Consider the following 21,666-nt stretch of genomic DNA (forward strand, 5'->3'; position numbering starts at 1 on the left):
GCTGCTGCAGGCACACTTTAAAAGTAGAAACTCAGGAAGTAAGAGAAAGGGTTTGGGTTTGTTTCCTGGGGCAGGAGGAAAGGCAGGAGAACTCCTCTTAGCAGGATGCTAAACTGGTCACTCCTGGAAGTCACACTTTTTTCATCCCCAAAATGACAACCTTCTAAAGGAAATAAATAACCCCTCCCATCCTGCATGTTGCCAGGGGACTGGTGGAAAAAAGACGCGCGACCCAGGGCAGTGTGCTGCAGGGCCTGGATGCGCTGGGGCTAGGGGTGTGAAGGAGAGAAGGGCCAGGAAAGACGGAAAGGCAGATGGTAGGTGATGAGCAGCTTTGCAGTTGAAAGAAAGTGGGGAACTTACCGAGATTGGCTACAAAGGCTAGACAGCCCTCACAGTGCTGCTGCTTGAAGGTGAAGTCACTCTATCAGGAGCCTGTAAACCCTGTAAAACCAAAAGAAAGAACGATCAGGAAGGGTAGGGCTGAGGCAAGACCTGTGGTTACTAACTCACAAATGACGAAGAATAGGAAGATTTAAGTCCACTACTGAGCAGCATTTCTATAAGCACTTCAACCAAAATGTTTAATCAATTCTTCGGTCAGTGTCCATGGTGCTCAATTGTTCCCTTTTTGTGACAAATCCCAAAGAAGTAACCTCAATCTGTTACCCTTTGCGAAACTGCTGATTCTGGGTGGGCTCAGAAACAAAGCTGCAGCGCACGCGTTTTGAGGAAGGAAAGTAAAAACGTTAACATCAAGTCCGGTGTTTTGGGAACTGGACGACTTTGGTTGCCAGCTCCAGCCTCCTTTATCTCTTCCGTCTCAAATTAGGAAGAAAAACCTGTTCTCCCTGACTGCATTCCTTTTCAAAAATTTTCCTTTCTCATACCCAGATGGTGCCCTTTGAACTTAAAAGCTAAAGAACTTTGTTCCCCACTGTAAATCGTCCCCAAGGCCACGTTGCTTTTCCATTTAGCTGCCAAGCTGGGGAGAATTGGCAGTTATACTGGACAATTAGCACTTTGAAATATTATCCCAGCACATATGTAACAGGTTAGCACAGCGCCTGGACACGAAAGGGAGTGCCTTCCTTCCCTCTGGGCACTAACCTAGGCAGGTCTAGCTGCATTTCTACCACTGAGATAGGGGAAAGCTGGTGTCCTAAGAGGGGATAGATACAAAAGCAAAGAAAAATACGAAAGAATGTTGCTGGACTGTTATTTTAAAATTCAGTTTTAGATTGATAAGTCATTAAGCAAAGCCCGAAAAAAAATCAAAGGGAGAAAAAGACAACAGGAAATGAAAATATTAATACTGAAACCCCTAAAAGCAATCACCTTTATCTCTAGCTGTAAAACAGTCCACACTCTAAAACTCAAGTCCAAAGTATTACAGACACTGACCAAAGACCTATTACTGAACTGTCTCTATTAATAATTAGGGATGGTTTTAAGTTTTTCCCTAGCACTTTATTTAGTACAATCCAAAATGCTATCACCTAGAAAAAATAAGCAATAGCAGGGCTGTTATTTATATGATCTGTGAAAATAAGCATTAACCCACTCTTCTAGTCTCTGAATAAAACCAGACATATGGTGAGTATTAAAAAGCAAATGTAGTCTATTGCAACTTTGTAAATTTTTGTTTGTTTGTTCATGGAACCTCTCACTTAAAGGAAATTTTCCTGCTTCAGTCTTCCTTTAAGAGATGAATTCTCTGAAATACTACCCACAGCTTTCAAAATCCTTAAATCCAGAGAAAAGTGGCTCTTAAAAGTATTCAGATTAACCTGGAAATAATACGGCAGTTTAGCCAGCTAAGAAGTATGTGGGACTTTCTAGCTATTCCTCATGATTTCCTGACCAGAAGAGAAAATAACTTCTAGCTTCACCTTGAGCTAACAAGTCAAGAGAAATTTGAGCCAATGTTTAAATAGGACATACATAATCCAGACTGTTATACAGAAAAGAAAATTGCATTGGATTTGGTTGAGTTTTCAGAGTTTGATGGAAAGACTAGATCAGGAATCAGAAGATGTGGGTATTAGTCTTAGATATGCAAACTTGAGCACTACCTCCCTGATTCTCACTTTCCTCACCTACAAAATAGGATAAGAGAATCCACTGGGCCAATCTTTATTTTATGTGAGAATTTCATAACTATAATCAGATATACATTATCATTCACAGTTAGAGGGTATTCATTCAACAAACTCATTTTGAGAGTTCCACCTTCCAAAAGGATTTTATTCCATTTAAATGTTTATTATCATTGGGTGTAGCCAAAACCTCTGGTGTTTCTGGAAATAATAAGAAGGGTTAAATCTCAGGTATCACAAAGCTCGCTTTATTCCTCTGACCTCTAAGCCCTTAATTCTGGAAGTCCTGCCTATCCTCTCCATGCAGACAGCTTGATCTCACTTGGGGTAGGGAAAGAGATGCTTCTAAATTTAGTCTAAGTGGATTTAACATATGGCATCATACCTTCCCGGGTCAAGAGGTCCCTGTGTTTCTGGAAAACTGGAAGACAGATTTTGCTGGGTGGTAGAAATTGGAGAAGGAAGACCATTCAACTATTTGGAGAAAAACAGTGACTTGAGGATGTGGGGTTGCTTTAAACTAAATTTCTAAAAGAAAGCTATGCCCTAATGCTAAAAAGGCTTCTTGATTTAGGCCTTTGAGATATTTCCCTGATGGCATTTAAGACATATTAAATTATTTGGCATTTGGTCCATGTGTGAAATGGACTCAGCTCTAAGTGAGTTACTCAGCCTTGGACTTGGTAAATTATCTTTATTGGATTTGAGGATAAAAATAAATAGAAGCACAAGGAGGGTTAGAACTGAGGTTTTCTTTTCCAAAGCCAAAGGCTCAGAGTCAATAAAAAGTCAAAAGATAAAGGCATAAGAAAAAACAACAGCAACAGTGAAATTAAGACTTTTAAACTGGAAACAAGTTTTTTTTTGGAAATAATTTTTAATAAAACTGTGATTCAAACCTTATAAGTTTCTTGTTAAAAAAGACCTGGCTTTAATTTCAGGTGAGCATGGGTGGCTTCAGATCAGCAATGACAATAATGTGTATTTCGGTGAACTCCAAATACTCGTGAGGGAAAAACAGGTAGGATCTGCCATATTTCCTTATGGCTTAATTAAGGCATCAGGATTCATGCTTTTATGTCTGTCTGGGATATCCACGATTACTAACATTCTTATAAATGTTTTTTCCCTCGTTGCACCAAAGGCGTAAAAGGACTCCAAGAAAAGAACAGCTTTAGAGACAGAGCTGAAATGGTGTAAAATCCAAAATGAAGGTGTATATTTGGTTCTGTGCAATAAAACGATGGTAGTAAGTGCCATTGTAAACTATGTGAACACTGCCATCTAATGCATTGCTAAAAATCAGCAAGTGCTTTGGAAAGTTTTGCTGGGAAGCAAGAGAAACAGAAAATAACCACCTAATTAAGAACACTATTATCAGGATTTTACTTTACATTAAATGGAATGCAGTATTTAAATAAATCATGGCTCTTGTGCCTTATTTTTCAGCACACCAGCGGTATTTATTTTCTGAATACCTCTATCTTTCCTCATTTTCCAAGAATAGATTTTTTTATCTTACCAGTGCTGTGTAGCAAATAGTATTTAAATTAAGATCTTTTCTATCTGAGGACTGCTTTGTAGCTTGGAGAAAACAGGTCATCAAAACATATCAGTTGAAAAAACCCAAAGACCTAGAAAAGATCCACCAGTGTGTCTTTATTCAATGTGGGATGTGATTAAAATGTCAGATGTTGTGTTAGAAGCTATCAATCCTGTATCCACCATGGCCATTTTCATTGCTTCAAGACTACTTAGAAAAAAAGTTTTTGAAACCCTGTTCACCATGGTTGAGCTAAAAGAAGCATATCACACACATGTACACACACCCACCCACCCCCATACACACACAATAAAACTATCATAACTTCCCCTAATCTTTACATAAGGAATATCTGGGGAAAAAAATACGTAAAAGATATATCAACCACTTCTAATATTAGCACTTTGCAAACGGGCTTTACTAAAACTTCAAATGAGCCTGGCACAATCATTTATATAAACTCTATAAGCAAGTAAGTTGAAATAATCCCGTATTCTTTGGTTTCACTGCCGGGAAATAGCTGATGGTTATCTTGCCGCAACAATTCCCACCCTGAAGAAACTGCAAATCACATAGATCCCACATGCATGCCACAACTAAGGAGCCGGCAAGCCGCAACTAAGGAGCATGCCTGCGGCAACCAAGACCCAGCACAACCAAATAAATAAAATTTAAAAAAAAAAAAAAAAAGAAAGGATGAGTAGTGGGCCAAAGGAGAGAGAGTGCAGTGAATTTGATAAGTTTGGGGAAAGTGTACTGCTGTAAACTGCAGCTGAGGTGAGTGCTTCGTGGTAGCGAAAGATACATGAGGGGCAAGGCAGTTGTTTACACAGACAATGGTAGAATGTTTAGAAAATGATTGCATTTGAGCTTCATTAATTCACTCAGTTTTCCGAGCTGAGACCAAAGAGTGATGGAGAGATCAATGAGATGATGTCTCCATGTTTTAAAACTTCTACCCCAGTAGGAGAAAGAAGATACCTTCATAAATACAATAATATATGTATATATTTTTACATAAATATATGTGATATAATATGGCTCACAAATACATAGTATATTTGAAAAGAGTTTAGTAATTAGCAGAGTAGATGCCCAATAATTATATTTTTGAATGTGTGGATAACTATTTGGATAAATGAATAAATGGATTTATGAATTAGTGTCCTAAGAGAGGTTATGGGAGTTCAGAGAAAAGACAAATGATTTCTGTTAATTTTGGTAAGCTGGGGAGTGGAGACAAGTTATAGGAGTTTAAGAAAGAATATAAAATATAATTGGGATTTGTGCAGCACATTGAATGATTGTTAATATAAACCCAGGTAGTGACAATAATGTTAGGCCATTGGAGGTAGAAAGAATAATAAAGGCTTGGAGACAGGAATTTATTCTGAATGAATGCATTTCTGTTTGCCTGATGATCTAAAAATGAGGGGGAAATTTCTACCTCCCACCATATACAAAAATTAGCTCAAAAGAGATCAATGACCTAAATATAAGACTTAAAACCCCAAGAAGCAAACATGGAGGCAAATCTTCATGACACTAGATTTGACAATGGATTCTTAGATATGACACCAAAAGTACAAACACCAAAATTAAAAATAAATTGGACTTCAGCAGAAATTTAAAACTTCTGTGCATCAAAGGACATTATCAAGAAAGTGAAAGGGCAACCAACAGAATGGAAGAAAATACTTGTAATTCGTGTATCTGACAAGGGTCTGGTAAATAGGATATACAAAGAACTCTTGAAACCCAAAAACAAAAGGATAAACAACGCAGTTAATGAAGGGCAAAGGACTTAAATAAACATCTGTCCAAAGCACATGAAGAGATGCTCGACATCGTTAACCATTAAAGAAAAGTAAATTGAAGCTGCAGTGAGGTACTGCTTCACACCCATTAACATGGCTATAATTTCTTTAAAAATACAAGTGTTGTCAAGGATGTGGAGAAACTGGTACCCTCATATGTTGCTGGTGGAAATGTTAAATGGCTCAGCCACTGTGGAAAATAGTTTGGCAGTTCCTCAAAAAGTTAAACATAACATTTCCTTATGACCCAGAAATTCCACTCCTAGGTATCTATCCAAAAGATATGAAAGCAGGTACTCAAACAACTATATATACATGCATGTTCATAACAGCACTATTCACACTATCTAAATACAACCCAGAGGTCCATCCATGGGTGAACAGATGAACAAATGTGGCATATCCATACCATGGAATACTATTTGGCCATGAAAAGGAATGAAGTACTCATACATGCTAACAGTGATGAAACTCAAAAACATTATGCTAAGTGAAAGAAGCTAGACACAAAAAGGTCACATATTACATAATTCCAAATATATGAAATATCCAGAAGAGTCAAATCCATTTTCTGACAGAAAGCAGACTGATGGTTTCCAAGGGATGGGGGGAATGGAGAATGAGGAGTTACTGCTCAATGGCTATGCCGTTTCCTTTCAAAGTGATGAAAATGTTTTGGGAGTAGAGAGAGAGGGATGGTGGTTGTACAACACTGTGAATGTACCAGATGCCACCGGACTGTTCACTTTCAAATACCTAATTTTATTTTGTATGAATTTCACCTAAATTAAAAAAGAAATATTATGGAAATAGGAGAGCAGGATACAAAATAAAAAGATAAGTTGAATAATTGTTATTTGCTGCCAATCAAATGCACACACAGGGAAGAATCACTCTTTGTAAGTTCTTGGTTAGAAGAGCGTCGTGATCATCTCCATGCTAGGGGACGTTTGAAGTAGCTGCAGTGTGTGGTAGAGATTGGACAAAGTGACAGGAAGCAAAACTACCTGCTCATAATTTTAAAACTAGTTCTGCTGCAGGAAAGAAAGCAGGGCGCAAGAGGATGGTCATGTCCCAGATCTCAGGTGAGTCCCTGAGACGGCTGCCAAGTATGGGTTCTTGGCTTCTCGCAGGAAAGAATTCAGGAGTGAGCCACAGTAAAGTGAAAGAAGGTTTCATCAGGGAGATACACATTCCACAGACAGAGTGTGGGCCATCTCAGAAGGTGAGACGCCCCAAAATATAGGGTGGTTAGTTTTATAGGCTGGGTAATTTCATAGGCTAATGAGCAGAAGGATTATTCCAATTACTTTGGGGAAGGGGCGGGGATTTCCAGGAGTTGGGCCACCACCCACTTTTTGACCTTTTATGGTCGGCCTGGGAACTGTCATGGCACCTGTGGGTATGTCATTTACATGCTAATGTATTATGCATGTATAATGAGGCTCAAGGTCTACTGGAAGCCGAATCTTCCACCGTCTTGGACCTAGTTGGTTCTAACCAGTTTATGTTGTTCATTTCCATGGAGTTTAATGACATTTTTTAAAACTGGAAAGTTGTTTCTTGGTCATAAAGAGATTAACAAGACCTGCTGTATTAAGAAATTAAAAATAGAACTACCATACAATCCAGAAATTTTACTGCTGGGTATTTATCTGAAGAAAATAAAAACACTAATGTGAAAAGATATATGCACCCCCATGTTCACTGCAGTATTATTTACAGTAACCAAGATATGGAAACAACCTAAGTGTCCGTCTATGAATGAATAGATAAAGGGGTGGTACATATATACAAGGGAATATTACTCAGCCATGAAAAGAATGAAATCTTGACATTTGCAACAACACAGATGGACCTTGAGGGAATTATAAGTGAAATAAGTCAGAGAAATACAAATACTGTGTGCTTTCACTTACGTATGGAATCTAAAGAACAAAACAAACAAACAAAACAAAAGCATAGATACAGAGAACAGAATGGTGGTTGCCAGGGGTTTGAGGAATGGGCAAGACAGGTGAAAGGGATCAAGAGGTACAAACTTCCAGTTATAAAATAAATATCATAAGGGTGTTATATATGGCATGGTGACTATAGTCAATCATTTTGTACAGCAGACTTGAAAGTTGCCAAGAGAGAAATCCTAAAGGTTAACTTAGTACAGTGACAGATGGTAACTAGACTTATTGTGTTGATCATTTCACAATGTATACAAATATCAAATCATTATGTTATACACCTGAAACCAATATAATGCTATATGTCAATTACACATGGATAAAATTTTTTTTTAAGAATTTGTGACTACAGTCATATAAATCATACATTTGGAATTATAAACATGAATATAAAGTAGCCTCTCCACCCATCATCTATCAGGAAATAATTTCCATTACACAAACATTCCCATTAAGAAATTTACATTCTAAAGATGCTTAATTACATTTCTGTTAGGTGTTCAAATATTCTTTTATATTTTCTGATTTTGACTAAGGCTCTTGGAGAAAAATACCTTGAAACTGCTCATCTCATTTAGATGGCGCTAAACTGAGTTAATGCCACTTGGTTGCACACTTAAGAGCTATATTTACTGAGGAGCGATAGACCTGCCACACTGCAGCATTGCAAAACACAGGGGGAAAACAGGAGAAGCTCCAGTTCTTTCTGCTTTTGTTCATCAAGCCAATCCTGTCTTTGCTGTACCTGTTTTAATGTCTCCTTTTCTGCTTTCCTATTTGGTCAATTTCTTTCCCCAAAACTTTGGCTGTGTAGTAACAATTACAACCTGAGTACTTCCAGGCCACCCTTATCCTCTTTCAGGGTTCTCCTTCCTCTGGTCTATTTGGGGAAAGAGAAACTGGTTCATGTCAATTACTAAGTCACTTCCCCTCTGCACTATTTCATTAGCCCATCTGAGGCCTCTAGTCTCTCAGTTGGCAATCACCCATTCACACCTCAGAAGGTCATTAAATCAAGGGGACATGTAGCATTCTTTACTGGAGGTTTGGAACAAAAATTAAATATTAGACATTTCACACTTAAAAGTCCCTCAACTATCTCCTGCGCTACAGAACATTTACCCTTGTGTCGTGGTGACCTCCTCCCATATTGCAAGTCTTGATCTGTCCCTCTCACTTCTAGGAAGCTCCCACCAATCAATTTCTCTTCATTTTGCAGTCAATTTACCAATCTTCTATTTTGGTGTCTCCTTCCAAATCATATAGGCAATGGCTCCCAAGGTCAGACCTTTAAATATTTTCTTAAACAAAGTCTCCAGAGAGAAACTATGCCACTTCCTTAGAGGCAAAAACAGCTATGTTATTTGTAGTTTTAACTAGGTTATTTTTCCCTCCTTGTTACTTTATTTTACTCAAAAACAGCTCATGTTGTCCTTTATGTCAGGGTCATAATAACCAAAGATAGTCCCTGAATGCCCTAGAGTTTTAGAAGTGCTGTTACAAGAGAAGGAATTTATAATGCTCTAACTTGAGGTTACAGAAGATACAACAGCGATGAAAAAATTAAAATACTCATTTTCTGTTTCAATACAAATCAGTTCAGATTAAAAAAAAAAAAGGCAGCACTTCTCTTTTTCTATTTCCAAGTTGAAGCAGTGCAGAAACTTTCAGCTGACAATGACTAAGTCATTAACTGAACAGTACACTAAATAAATGAAATAAGCAAACTCCTTGTAAAAGTACAAGGCGATCATGGTTATGATTAGGGTAAGCCAAGGTGCAGAATACCCAGAGAGAGAGCTGACGGAAGTATTAAAGACTCCATATGTGGCCCACCTGGCTGGGAAAGAAATCTGGAGAAGCAGTCAAATGAATAAATCAGGAAAGTAGATCAAAAGAAAGTTGGAAAGTGAGATAAATGTAAGTGAATTAGAAGAGAAGGAAAAATCTTTTCTATAATATGACCAAGATTTTGAGGGAGCTAAAGTGTAAGATAACAACAATTAAGGGAAATATATGTGTATATATATATATATCTCGAGTCTGTATATTTCCTGTATATAATCTGTCTGTTTATAAGTTGTTCTAAAGTGCAGCAGTCAGCATCAGTAGGGGTCCTTCGTGGCAAGCAACAGAAATCAATTCAAATTTAAGCAGAAAAACAAAATACTGAAGGGTATCCAGTATCTCAAAGGCTTGCTTGAGGGAGGTGGAAGGCAGCTGGAGAGTGAGTCTCAGAAATGGACAGCACCCAAGGGAGAGGAGGTGGGCTCCGCGCTCCCACTGAGCAGCCCGATTAGGGTGCTTTCTTATTCACAGTGCTCCCAGTGGGCACTCAAGCTAAGCCTCCTCTGATGCTTCCAAGACCGCTGTGGGAAATGTCTCACTGGTCACTTCTCCCCTGAAGATCTGAAAGTTCAAAGCCCCAGGCGTGAACCTCTCCTTGCTGACTGGGCCTGTGTCACATGATCATTTGATCATTTGTGGGAGAGAGTGAACTGCCATGTCTCTCACCACGGCTCACAGACTGTAGGGGACTTCCTCAAAAACAGAAGTCTCTTCTCTACTCTCCCACCAAACCAGACACATCGAATGCCCTCCATAAATACTGAATGTTTGACAGTGCTAGCAGTTGAACTTAGTTGAATTAATACATGGAAAGAGTTAGAATTCAGTTTTCCTGACTGATCTGCTCCTCACAAAAAAAGGAAGGAGTAGGAAGCTGGAGTCCCCAGGCTGGGGATGGGGACAAGCGTGTGTGGGGTGAAGGGCCAAGGCTCTGAAGTCTAGGGTTTACAGCTCAGTTATAATATTTATTGTCTTTGAACTTGGGTAGTTTTGTTACAGCTTCATATGTGTGATAGTTGGAATTATTCTGAGGATGAAATTTTAAAAATGCATCCTACTTGCATACGGTTTGCTTAGAACAGGAGCGAGCGCTCATAAAACATCAGCCACTGTACCCACTCACGCTGTGGGGCTCCATCCCCCTCTCACGGGACTCCCAACACACACAGCTACTCTGAACACATTCTTGATTTTTTGATTTGAGGAGAATCCTGATGTAAGTCTTCTGCTTCCAGTGATCTTGACGGCTTTCCTGAGCTGTTCTGGTCACCTCCCTTTATTCTGAGCCTCAATCTCCTGAGGCTGCTACCTCGTGGATAAAAGCATTCTTCAGTTCCGTGTTGGGTTAAAAAACATAAGTATTCCAACAGCCCTTTCTAGTACTACTGGCCTGCTCATCTCTTGCTAACCACCTGGCCACCAATCTCTAGCTCCCTCGTGGCTGGATCCCACTACCATGAAGATGAGCTTGAAAGTCAATGATTTGGCTTTGAATCAAGCTCTATCATTCTTAAGTTGTGTGACCTTAGACAAGTTACTTAACCTTAACAATGCCTCATCTGCATTATTTGTATAATGAGGATGCTAATGAATCTGGCACATAAAAAATACCCTTGATTATTACCTCAATGAGTGTTCTTAATTATGAGTAGGCAAAGCTTCTGGTGGGATACAGTAATAGAAAAGGCTCTACAACTGATTTTCACATGAAGGGTTGCAGTAAGAAGTTCATAGAAGATGTACCAGTCAGAGTACCTGTAAGAAACTAAGATTAAGATCACTCCATTAGGGAACTTTATAAAATTATTGTAAAAGTGGAGGGCAGACAGCTTTTCTCCATCCACCTCAGCTCTGTGGATCACAATGGAAGATGCATCCACAGGTGCCAGGAAATAGGACTACATTCCAGTATTGGATCCCATCACAGGATCAGTCCCTCCCAGTTTCTGGGACTCGTTCTACCCAAGGGGCCGGTGCCAACCTTGTGTGCACAATGGAATCATTTGCAGAGTTTTTCAAAAGCACCAATCTCCAGGCCCCACCCCAAAGTCTACTGTTTAACTGGATGAAACGGGGGTAGAAATAAAATTTAAAATATAATTTTGTTTTAGAAAGGAAGGGGAAGAGGAAACGAGGGGAAAAGGAATCGCTGTCCTGGGAAATTACTGTTCGAGGTTATCCAGGCCATTTCTTTGCTTCCTAGAAGTTCCCTGAAATCTGTGAAGAAAAGATAAAACCCCTAGATAAGTTCCTCAATGTGCTATTGTTCATGTGCTCGAATAGCTCAAAACTTTCACCATCAAGAAACTCTTAACCAAAGTTTAATCTAAATCCCTCCTGTTAAAAGCTAAAAGTCCCATTATTCCAGTGTTTAGCTCAGAGGAAACAAGACCTGCTCACAGCATTCAGATTGTACCCTTCTCCATCCTTGAAGTGTCACCTCACTTTACATAAGCGAGTTCTTTTTGTGCTTAATGAAATTGATTTGCCATTTCTACTGAACTGTAGTGTGAATCAGCTCTCAAGCAACGCAGGGCAGTACCTTCTTGTTTCCTAAGCCAGATTTTGCTGTGATAGCAAGCCGCCCGGGGCCCGAGGGCCATTATGGAGATGGGATGGCAGGACCCAGGGTCTGGCCTCCACGCAGACCAACCATTACACTGGCCTGTGGCCACAGGCACCTGGTAGTAGCCTGACTGCATTAAGCCTTTCTGCCAATCCTGGGAAATGAAAAATGAGTCTTTGGCAATCTTCAATCTGACTCAGTGTGTATTTAAGCCAAGGTATGAAATATAATAGCCACTGTTACTGAGCATCTAGTATATGCCAAAGATGTCATAACAATTAAAGGAGAAAACTTATGGACAGAGCACACTGCCAGGAACAGAGTAATCTCAATAAATGGTGACTGGTACTGGCATTATTACTAATCCCAAAAGTGGCCTTAAAAGGGTGACATGATTATTCTCACTTTATAAGGATGAAATCAAGGTTTAGAGAGGTTCCATCACTTGCCCAAGGTTATACAGTTTATAAATGGAAGAGCAGTCATTAAATGCAGGACCACTTTTGAACAACAGACGCTTGCCCAGGATGGAGAGGGCAGAACATTTTTGACTGTTCATGGAAGTTTCCCATGGTTGGGAAGGAGGTTGAGTAGAGATTGCAACGAATTACTTCCTTTTCTTTTGCACAGCATGACAAACCACCTAAAAATTAATCTTCCAGTAGACAACTGCTTCTTTGGTGTGTGTGTGTATGTGTGCAAATCACACATGGCTATGCATGTGTAGACAACGTGATTTATTGGCTTTGTGGTAATAGTATAGAGAGACAGGTGATGGATTACATTGTAGCAATAACACAAATCGATCACATTCAGAGATTAATCAATATCATTCACTTCAATTCTCTAAGTATTTATTATCAAGGGCATATTATGTGCTTGATATTGTGCACTAAATTCCTTGGAGGATATGAAAGAAAAAGATGGCAGGGTCCCAGCACTCAGAAATCTTCGTGTGGTTAAAACTCTCTGTGAAATAGGGAATCAAATGATATTAGAAATTGTTCATTAAAGTGCTAAATTAAACATAAAATTAAGTACCAAAATATATAATAGATACCTTCAGGATGAATTAAGGGAAAGGAAAGAGCTGGACCATTACCAAGGAAGGCTTCAGGAAGGAAGAGAGATGGGAGATGAGCACTGAGGATTTGAAGCCAAATAGAGAAAAGGGTGTGAATGTCTTTCCCTTTCATACCAGGCCTGTTAAGAATCAGCCTGAGCAAAGCACTTAAGTCAGGAATTCATTTAATTATTCATTCATCTGACAAGTAAACCTAATATATGCCAGACTTCTAGTAAAAAGAGAAATCAGCATGATGTGTACAGGGAACAATGAAGAAGCTACTTGATGGAACAGACAGTTTGATAAGGGGTTGCAAAGACATAGAAATTGGGTGGAGTGAAATTCTGGACACCCAGAGACACAGAAATAGGATGGCCCATGAGAAACTGCTCTAAACTCTTGAGGAGGAAAAAAAAGATACAACGAAAGTGGTATTAGAGAAAACCTCATTGAGGAGAAGGGCTCAGGTTCCTTGGTGCCAGGCTAAGACACATACATCTGCACACACTCCCTACGTTCATATGTATATACACAGAGAGAGGCTGAGAAGTCTTTTGCCTACTTGATTTGGCCATGCTAAATGTTCAAGAAAAATACTATTTGAAAACGGCAATGGATACTCTTGAAGGCAAAAATGAGTCAGTAATCCTCAACTCTGGTTTTCAATTGGAAATCAAATAGCCCTGGTCTAGCCCCTTCTGGGGAATGTTCTCTGATTCCACCATCCATAACGTAGGTTTGGTTTTCCATTACCAGTAAACAGAATATCAAGAAGTTTTCATCTGTACCCAGAAATCTATGTATTTAGTTAAAGAAGGGATTTCCCCCCCAAGAGACATAAGGCAATGGGGTGAGAAAGGAAAATCTTTTCAACGAAATTAAACAAATTCAAACAGTGTCATGTGCTTCACAGCTACTAAGAAGGCACAGAGATCAAATCTTATTTTCCTACTGTCAGACCTAGGGTCTAATTATTTAAAAAAAAAATCCATGACACCCAAGCTAATTAGTACAAAACGGCCTTAAATGGCATTGGCTTCATTAAATGACAGAAAAATATTTTAGAATGACCCTCTTAGTGGGGGAAGGGTGTGAAAATTACCAAAGAATGGCTTTAATTTTAGAATACCGGGAAGAATTTCACACAGCGGCAAACATAATTTCACTCAAACTGTATGAAAACATTATATACTTAAACAGCTATAAATCTTTGCTTGAAAAAATAATAGTAAACACAGGACTTCTAGTGAATAAAAATGGGGTTTAAATCTATATCAAGTATTGGCTTGGCTGCTAACAGATTTGGTCTAAATGTCAGTGTACGACCTTCTCACTTAACTTGAGACCATGTGGGTTTGCTTTTCCCGATACAGGTTTAGCAAATATGGAAGCAACCATCTCAAACATCAGCCACTCAAGCAAAAGGATATGTATTACTCTTAACCTATCATGCCTATGGGTACACTAGGAGCTTCCACAGAGACAAAAGTGGCCTGAGACTTCACAAGGTATGATGCCCCTGAGATCACTCTGCCCTTTCCCGCTGCTGCACAGACATTAGTACAGACAGCAGCAGACAAGGGAAAGCAGCCAAGAACAGCAGCAGAAATGCCAGCAGACAAATCCATTGTAGCCAATCCAACATCTCCAACAATTTCACTAGTTTGGTTCAACAGTTTCTGGAGAAACGGAAGCTATCGCTCCAAATGACTCCTGGCCAATTTTTACAGGTCATCTCAAGCTTCCTGTACCATTACCCTTCCAACTACTCACATAATAAGGGACCAGCAAAGTCAGCTATGGATTGGCAAAGCAAGGAGTTGGCTTTGGCTCTTTGTAACATTAATAGGAATTACGGGAAGCAAGGAGTTTAGATGTTCAGCCGATAGAGTGCTTTAGAGCAATACTGTACCCACCTGATTTTTCTAGCGCTGACACATTGGCTGGTCCTGCATCTTGAAATACACAGCCATCCATCTCGTTTCAGAGGCAGAGAAGATGTACCAACCTAACTATGTGTGATGGGGGATGCCCACATTGACTTAGGATGCCTAATCTGATTTAATAGATTATTACTAAATCTACAAAGGAAAAGATGCACATCAACGGTTCGCGTTAAGTCACTGTACCTAGGTCACACACAGTACCATTTAGTAAGTTCTACATGTCACTGTCCTCAATAAAAGTGGTTTCATTGTCCCGGGGGAAGGCATGTTCTGGGCCAAAGATGAGACTCTCAGTTCCCCACACCCAGGAAGGCAGATGGAAGCCATATAATACACAGCCCTAAGCTGGGCCTTATAAGGAATATTTTTTTTAAATATCCCTAAGTTTTTAAGGTTCTTTTCTTATTGAGAAAAACAAAATATACACAAAATACAAATCAAATGCTACAGCAAGATCACCAGCTGACTTCATTTCTCAGGTCATGTTGCACTTACAAAATATAATTTATGCTATGAGGCAATATATCTGCTCCTAAAAAAAAACCCCACACTCAGCAAAATCATACATGAAAAATAACCAGAGATTATGCAAAAAATGAGATTATGGGCAGACCACTCACTATCAATTCAATCCATAACAAGAATGCTAGCAAAAACAATAATGATTTTGAGAAAAATACTAGCTCTGTTAAAAAGACATTGACATTCCTAATAAATAAAGAAATACTAAGTGAAAGTATTGGCAGAAGGGGATATAAGGAAGAGTTGAGGCTGCTGAGTTGTGAACAAGATCAAAATGGACAAATGTTGGGGAGAGTTGCAAAATAGGAACTTCCAAGACAAAGCCTGTGTCCTGTGGCCGCACTGAGTCAACAGGAAGAGCGTAGGGTAAGGAACATCATGCACAGACTCTATTCCTGTACACCAGCTGTGTTACTGTATTTGTGTTCAGCTCCTATCACTTGATGGTGTAAAACAGTAACCTGCTGGGGCAAATCACCCATGGACTGACCTATGTGATTGATGCGTTACAATGATGTCTTTCTATCCACCCACCACATGTAGGCTAGTTTTCAACACAGAAACAAAAGTTTTAGCAGAGCAGATCAAATGTCATGTTTATTTTATTTTCTTACCCAAGCCTCCATTTAACTACCTATCAGTTTCTCCCATTGTTACTAATAGTGTTACCAATATCTGAACACCCCAAGCTTGAATTGCATTTTTTCACTCCGTCTTATTTTTGAATAGCAAGTTGCCGAATATTTCATTTACCATCAAAAAATACCGCACCAGATTTCAGGCCCCTCTCTCCTGTCAAGGTGTGGTTGAAGAAAGAATCAACAAGCCCGCTGGAGAGACAAGATACAGGAGAGGGGTAACTCTTGGCTTCTCTCACAAATGTGAAACCGGAGAGTGAGACCTGGACATCATGACCAGGGTGGAAAGTGAGAGAGGAGCCACCGGTTCTCCGCCAAGTACAAATCTTATCATACTATCTGGGAGCTAAGTGGGGAATGCTAACCTCCATATAAGAAGAATCCAAGGCCAAGTCAAAGAACCAGGAAAACAAGAATGAGAGAAAGCAGAGCTGGAAAGGGAGATGCAGTCTGGCCAGGACTCATCCTTCATTTAAATGAGTCAAGATTCATATATTGATACATCCTTTGTGTGGGAGGGTGGGATTCATTTCAGAAAGCTCAAATAGGCTTAGGCACAGCAGACTCTTTTCTTCCTGAGCTGTGACTGCAGGCTGGCCATCAAGATCTAATCTTTCTCTCCCACTATGTGTTTAAACAGTTGTCCCGGGAATGTCCCCTCCCAATCAAGACTGTACATCCTAAATTTACTCACCGTTAGGTGTGGTCACATGACTACACTTTCGGCAAAGGAATATAAATAGAAGCGATGGATGCATTTTCAGTCTCATAATGAAATAAGGCCGTGCCTTAAAACCCTGAGCTTATCTGTTCCATGCGCTCTCTCCCCTTCTTTCTTGATGTAACTCAGACATTGCAGCAATCCAGTTTCTTGATTGCCATGCACCACATGAAATTGGCAGAAACCTGGGTACCAAATAACTTTGAGGAATATAGTTGCCCTATCGACCTGCAAATATTACCTGTGAAAGAAATCATCTTCCATATTCTTTAAACCTCCATCCCTTGCAGTTTAGCTTATCTCAAATAATATACATTCTAAGACATTCTATAGTCTATCTAGTCATATTTTTCGGTTAGTTAATTATTTTTAAACTAATTTATTAATCAAAAGGCAACTTTGAATATTCACTATCTTGCCGTTCCTGAGCAAAATAAAGCAAATCTCTTATGAACCTGTTGATAACTCTCCATGAGCGGTATTTTCCCAGTGATGTGGGAAAATGATATGGGATATTTTCTTGACACTGTTCCCTCCATCTGAATGACATTCTTGAACATCTTTAGCTGTTCCAAATTGTCATAATTATAATTTTTGAGTTGGGGAAGGCAATAAAGCAAACTCTTATATCATTTGGAAGAATAAATGAGCTAGAATACACAAGAAATTTTTTTAAATAAGGAGGTTCTTGCTCTTTGAAATATGAAAATCCTCTTTTAAAAAAAACTACAATAATTTTTAAAAGGGAGGTACTGGCCAGAGAAGAGAGAGATTGATATTTGAGACAGAGAATATATATATATATATATATATACACTTAGGTATAATTACAGATAAAGGTGGCATCTCAAATCAAGAAAAAAGACAAGTTGTTAATAAAAATTGTGTTGGGTCTGAGTCTCCATTTGAAAAATGCAGCAAAAATCAATCCCTACCTCATCTTTTAGAGCAAAATTATTTCCAGACCAACTAGAAGCTTAAATGAACAATAAATATACAAATTGCACAGTGAATATTTATCTAATTTATTTAACAAACGAAAAAGAATTTTTGATAATGACAAGCAGAACCTCCAGAAGGAAAAATTAATAATAGATTTGATTGTGCAAACATTTAAACCTTCAGTACTAAATTTTAATTCAAGGAAAAATGACAAAAATATAAAAATGTATACAAAAGAAATCAATGTCTTTAAAACACATAAAACTCTAAGCGTTACTATGAAAAAACATTCCCATAGAAAGTAACAAAGGATTTGAATAATCAAGTCGTGGAATAGTAAATTAAAATTGACAGTGAGCATATAAATATGTTCAGCTTCACTAGCAATTCAAAATTTCAAATCAAAATGAAAACGAGAGGCTATATTTCAACTATCAGATTGGTAGAGAAGCTCTTTCCACTAGCAGGAGAACTCGCAGATTGGAGAGTAGGTGTGAATTAAGGTTTATGAAATCTCTCCTCCCACTTGGATGACCTGTGCTTCGCCAGGGGCCTCTCTTCCAGACTGACAGGATCTCTAAGTCTCTCCTGTGTTCTGATCCTCAGGGGGTTCAGTAGATGTGCCTTTATTCACACCTATAGTTACCAGTCTCTTTTTCTGTTCATGTCTAGATTCCAGAAGATTCTTTCTGGTTCATACCTTTAAATATGATCACCTCCCTAAAAAGGTCCGCAGTAAATAATGACTTCCTTTGGCTAAAACTAAATGACAACGTTATAAAGAGGGTTTCTTGGCTTATTAGGAAGAAGAAGGCTGGAGGAGTGGGGATGCAGGCGGGATGAAGTTCAGGCCCACAGGAGAGCATCACTCTTTTTTTTTTTTTTTTTTTTCTATTTTTTTTTTTTAATGCTATTCTTGTCTGCTTACATTCTTTTTATGTATGTATGTATGTATGTATGTATGGCTTTGTTGGGTCTTCGTTTCTGTGCGAGGGCTTTCTCTAGTTGTGGCAAGCGGGGGCCACTCTTCATCGCGGTGCGGGGGCCACTCTTCATCGCGGTGCACGGGCCTCTCACTATCGCGGCCTCTCTCGTTGCCGAGCACAGGCTCCAGACGCGCAGGCTCAGTTATTGTGGCTCACGGGCCGAGTTGCTCCGCGGCATGTGGGATCTTCCCAGACCAGGGCTCGAACCCGCGCCCCCTGCATCGGCAGGCAGACTCCCAACCACTGCGCCACCAGGGAAGCCCGAGAGCATCACTCTTAATGAGGTCGCCTCTACTTGAACGCCCTTCCCTCTGCTTTCTCCTCTCTCTGGATCATCTGCCTGCAAGACAAACCCTCCTTCTTTCCAGAGTATTTCCCCATGTGAGACTACGTATGTCTCATTTCCCACTTTTCAGGATAAGCAAATCAATCAAACTGATCCCCTAACGAGGCAGTGGGTGTGCTTTTTACACCCCTTGGGGAAAAATGTCTTACTCTAAATGGGTGGCTCTAATGATGGTATTTGCCGGCGCTGTGGCCCAGGTTTCAGCCTTAGCAGCAGATGAGAATCACCTAAGAATGAATCCAGAGCAGATTTTAAAACATATCAAAATGGCCCGGTGTCATGACAAACCAATTAATTCAGAATACCTGGCACTGGGGCTGAGCCATATTTTTTTGTTTGTGTTTTAAAGTTCCAAAGATGAATCTGATGCTAATATTCAGGATTGAGGATTGAGGATCCATCCCTACAACAGTGGTTCTCAAAGTGTGGTCTCCAGATCAGCATCAAGAACACCTGGGAACCTGTCAGAAATGCAGATTCTCGGGCTTCTGAGAATTCTGTGGGCCTCCAAACCTACAGAATCTGAAACTCCAAGGGTGGGACTGAAGACTCTTTGCTAGCGATACCTCCAGGCGATTCTGACATGCACGCTCAAGTTTGAGAATTACTGCATTAGGACAGTCATTCCATGACATTTTGTGAGTCCCTCCTGCGTCCAAGCACTCAGTATATAAAGATGAAATAACAGTTTAAAAAATCAAATTTGGTGTGATAAGTACCATTAGGAAAGATTAACCATGTACTATAAAACTCCAGAGGCAGAAACCATGGACAAGGTCATATCTGACGGGTCATCACAGACCACAGGCTGGAGACTTTAAACGCAAATATTCTGTTTACTTTCCATCTTCTGATGAGAGATCTGCCAACCCAGTTACACAGAGTGAGCCCAAGACTGAGAGGAATAAATGGCAAGCTGCATTTCCTTATCTGCTGGACCCCACTGCAACTCCAGCCTTTCTCAGAAGTTGACCAGTCAAGGTTTGCTGAATTTAAACACTCTGACCCAGTATGCCCAGCACCCAAGTGAAGCCAGATTCCGACAGACACCACACACACACACACACACACACACACACCCTCGGTGTGCGCCAGTTCCTTCTGGTCCAGGGGTCCCTCATCAGCTAAGCCCAGCTCCTCCCGCGCAACCCAGAAGGACGGCAAGGAGCAAACGAGAAGCAAGAAAAAGCAGAAAGGCTGATCTGCTGGGGCTTTCCAGGAAGAAGCTTCCGGACGACGGCGCCACTTCCCCGGCCGCTTGCCCCAGCGCCTCCGACCGGGCGCACCTCTCTCTCCGCCGCCGGCCCGGCGCGCCCTCCGCGAGAGCGCAGTGCCCAGCGCGCGCCACGGGAACGCGGGGACCAGCCCTCGCCCGGGAGCGGACAGTCAGCGATCAGAACTGGGCCTGGGGTTTGGTACACCCGGCCTCCTGCGGGGGGGGACAGCGAGCCGGCCCCCGCCGGCCAGAGGCGGCCCCTCTCCATCTCTCCTAGGCGGCCAGGGCGCGCTGCGCGGCAAGACGGGGTCTCAGGGTTGCCGGTACCTCTCGGCCTCCTGGGCTCGCCTCCCTTTCTTGCCCCACCTCCTGCGCCCTTCTTCCGCGTCCTCCCCTTCGCTTGTTCCTTCTTTTCTGGACCCTTCTGCAGCTCTCCTCCCAGACAGTGGTTTTAAAGGTGGGAGGAAGCCGCTGCCGAACTGGACTCCTGACCTTGCACATTCCTGAAAGCACCTTCGAAGTAGGGTTGAAAAAGAAATAGCAGAAGATAAAGCTGCTGGAGGGAGTCAACGGAAATTATTTTGGGCATCTCCCACCCACCCCTCCACGCACACCTGAAAATAGAGTGCAAGAGAATCACTGGTTCTGGGCAAAATTCTCAAGCGGACTAAATAAACGCCCAGCTTTGAGTTTCTGGGGAAAGAGTACCCAGGACATACCATTTTCTGGTGGAGAGGGGTGAGTCCCGCAAGGCATAGAACAATGGCGTTCAGTCCTGACTGCCTGCCGTAATCACCTAGGAAACAAGAAGATGTAATGGAGGGGTTCGTGTGTGTGTGTGTGTGTGTGTGTGTGTGTGTGTGTGTGTGTACACACAAAGTACCAGGTTGGGGCTGGGGTATGTATCAACCATATAAAAATAGAGCAGCTATTCCTATGTCCTGTGATGGGCCTAGACATAATTTGGGATTTTTCGTTTTGTTTTGATTTTTTTAGTTCCTTGGGTGATGCCAGGAGGCCGGCATGATTCAGAACGGTTACTCTAAAGCAGTTTCCAAAGTGTGGCTTCAAGACCAGCCGCGTTACCATCACGTGGGAGCTTGTTAGAAAAGCAAATTCTCCGGTCCCACCCCCAGATCACTGGATCAGAAACTCTTGGGTGAGGCCCAGCAATGTGTGTTTCAACAAGCCTTCCAGGTTACTGGGGTGCTGAAGGACCGCTAGGGATTGGCTGACCTGTGCCGCCCAGAAAGCTAAGAAAGATTGGAATATTTTTAGAGGGCTGTAAACAACACTACACACACCTAGGTGGCCCACAAGGCCAAAAGTATTTACCATGTGGCCTCTTACAGAAAAAGGCCCCATTCTAGACTAGAGGGTCATATGGTGGAGACTCTGTTAGCTCACCAGCCACAGGCAGTGGGAGGACACTGAGAAATTGTGTGAAATAGT

General features: G+C 40.8%; 1 long non-coding RNA gene across 1 annotated transcript in view; it reads right to left on the bottom strand.

Moving 5' to 3' along the window:
- LOC309615966 overlaps positions 1–21,217 on the bottom strand; it is a 46,792-nt gene extending 25,575 nt beyond the window's left edge. The window contains exons 1-2 of the long non-coding RNA XR_014237196.1: positions 20,542–21,217; positions 364–444 (exon numbers count right to left, since the gene is read on the bottom strand). This is a non-coding gene — a long non-coding RNA (uncharacterized lncRNA). The remainder of the gene's footprint in view (positions 1–363; positions 445–20,541) is intronic.
- Between the last annotated feature and the right edge of the window lie 449 nt (positions 21,218–21,666).

This window comes from Balaenoptera borealis (genome assembly GCF_965194805.1).
Source record: "Balaenoptera borealis genome assembly, chromosome: 18".
Taxonomy (NCBI): Eukaryota; Metazoa; Chordata; class Mammalia; order Artiodactyla; family Balaenopteridae; genus Balaenoptera; species Balaenoptera borealis.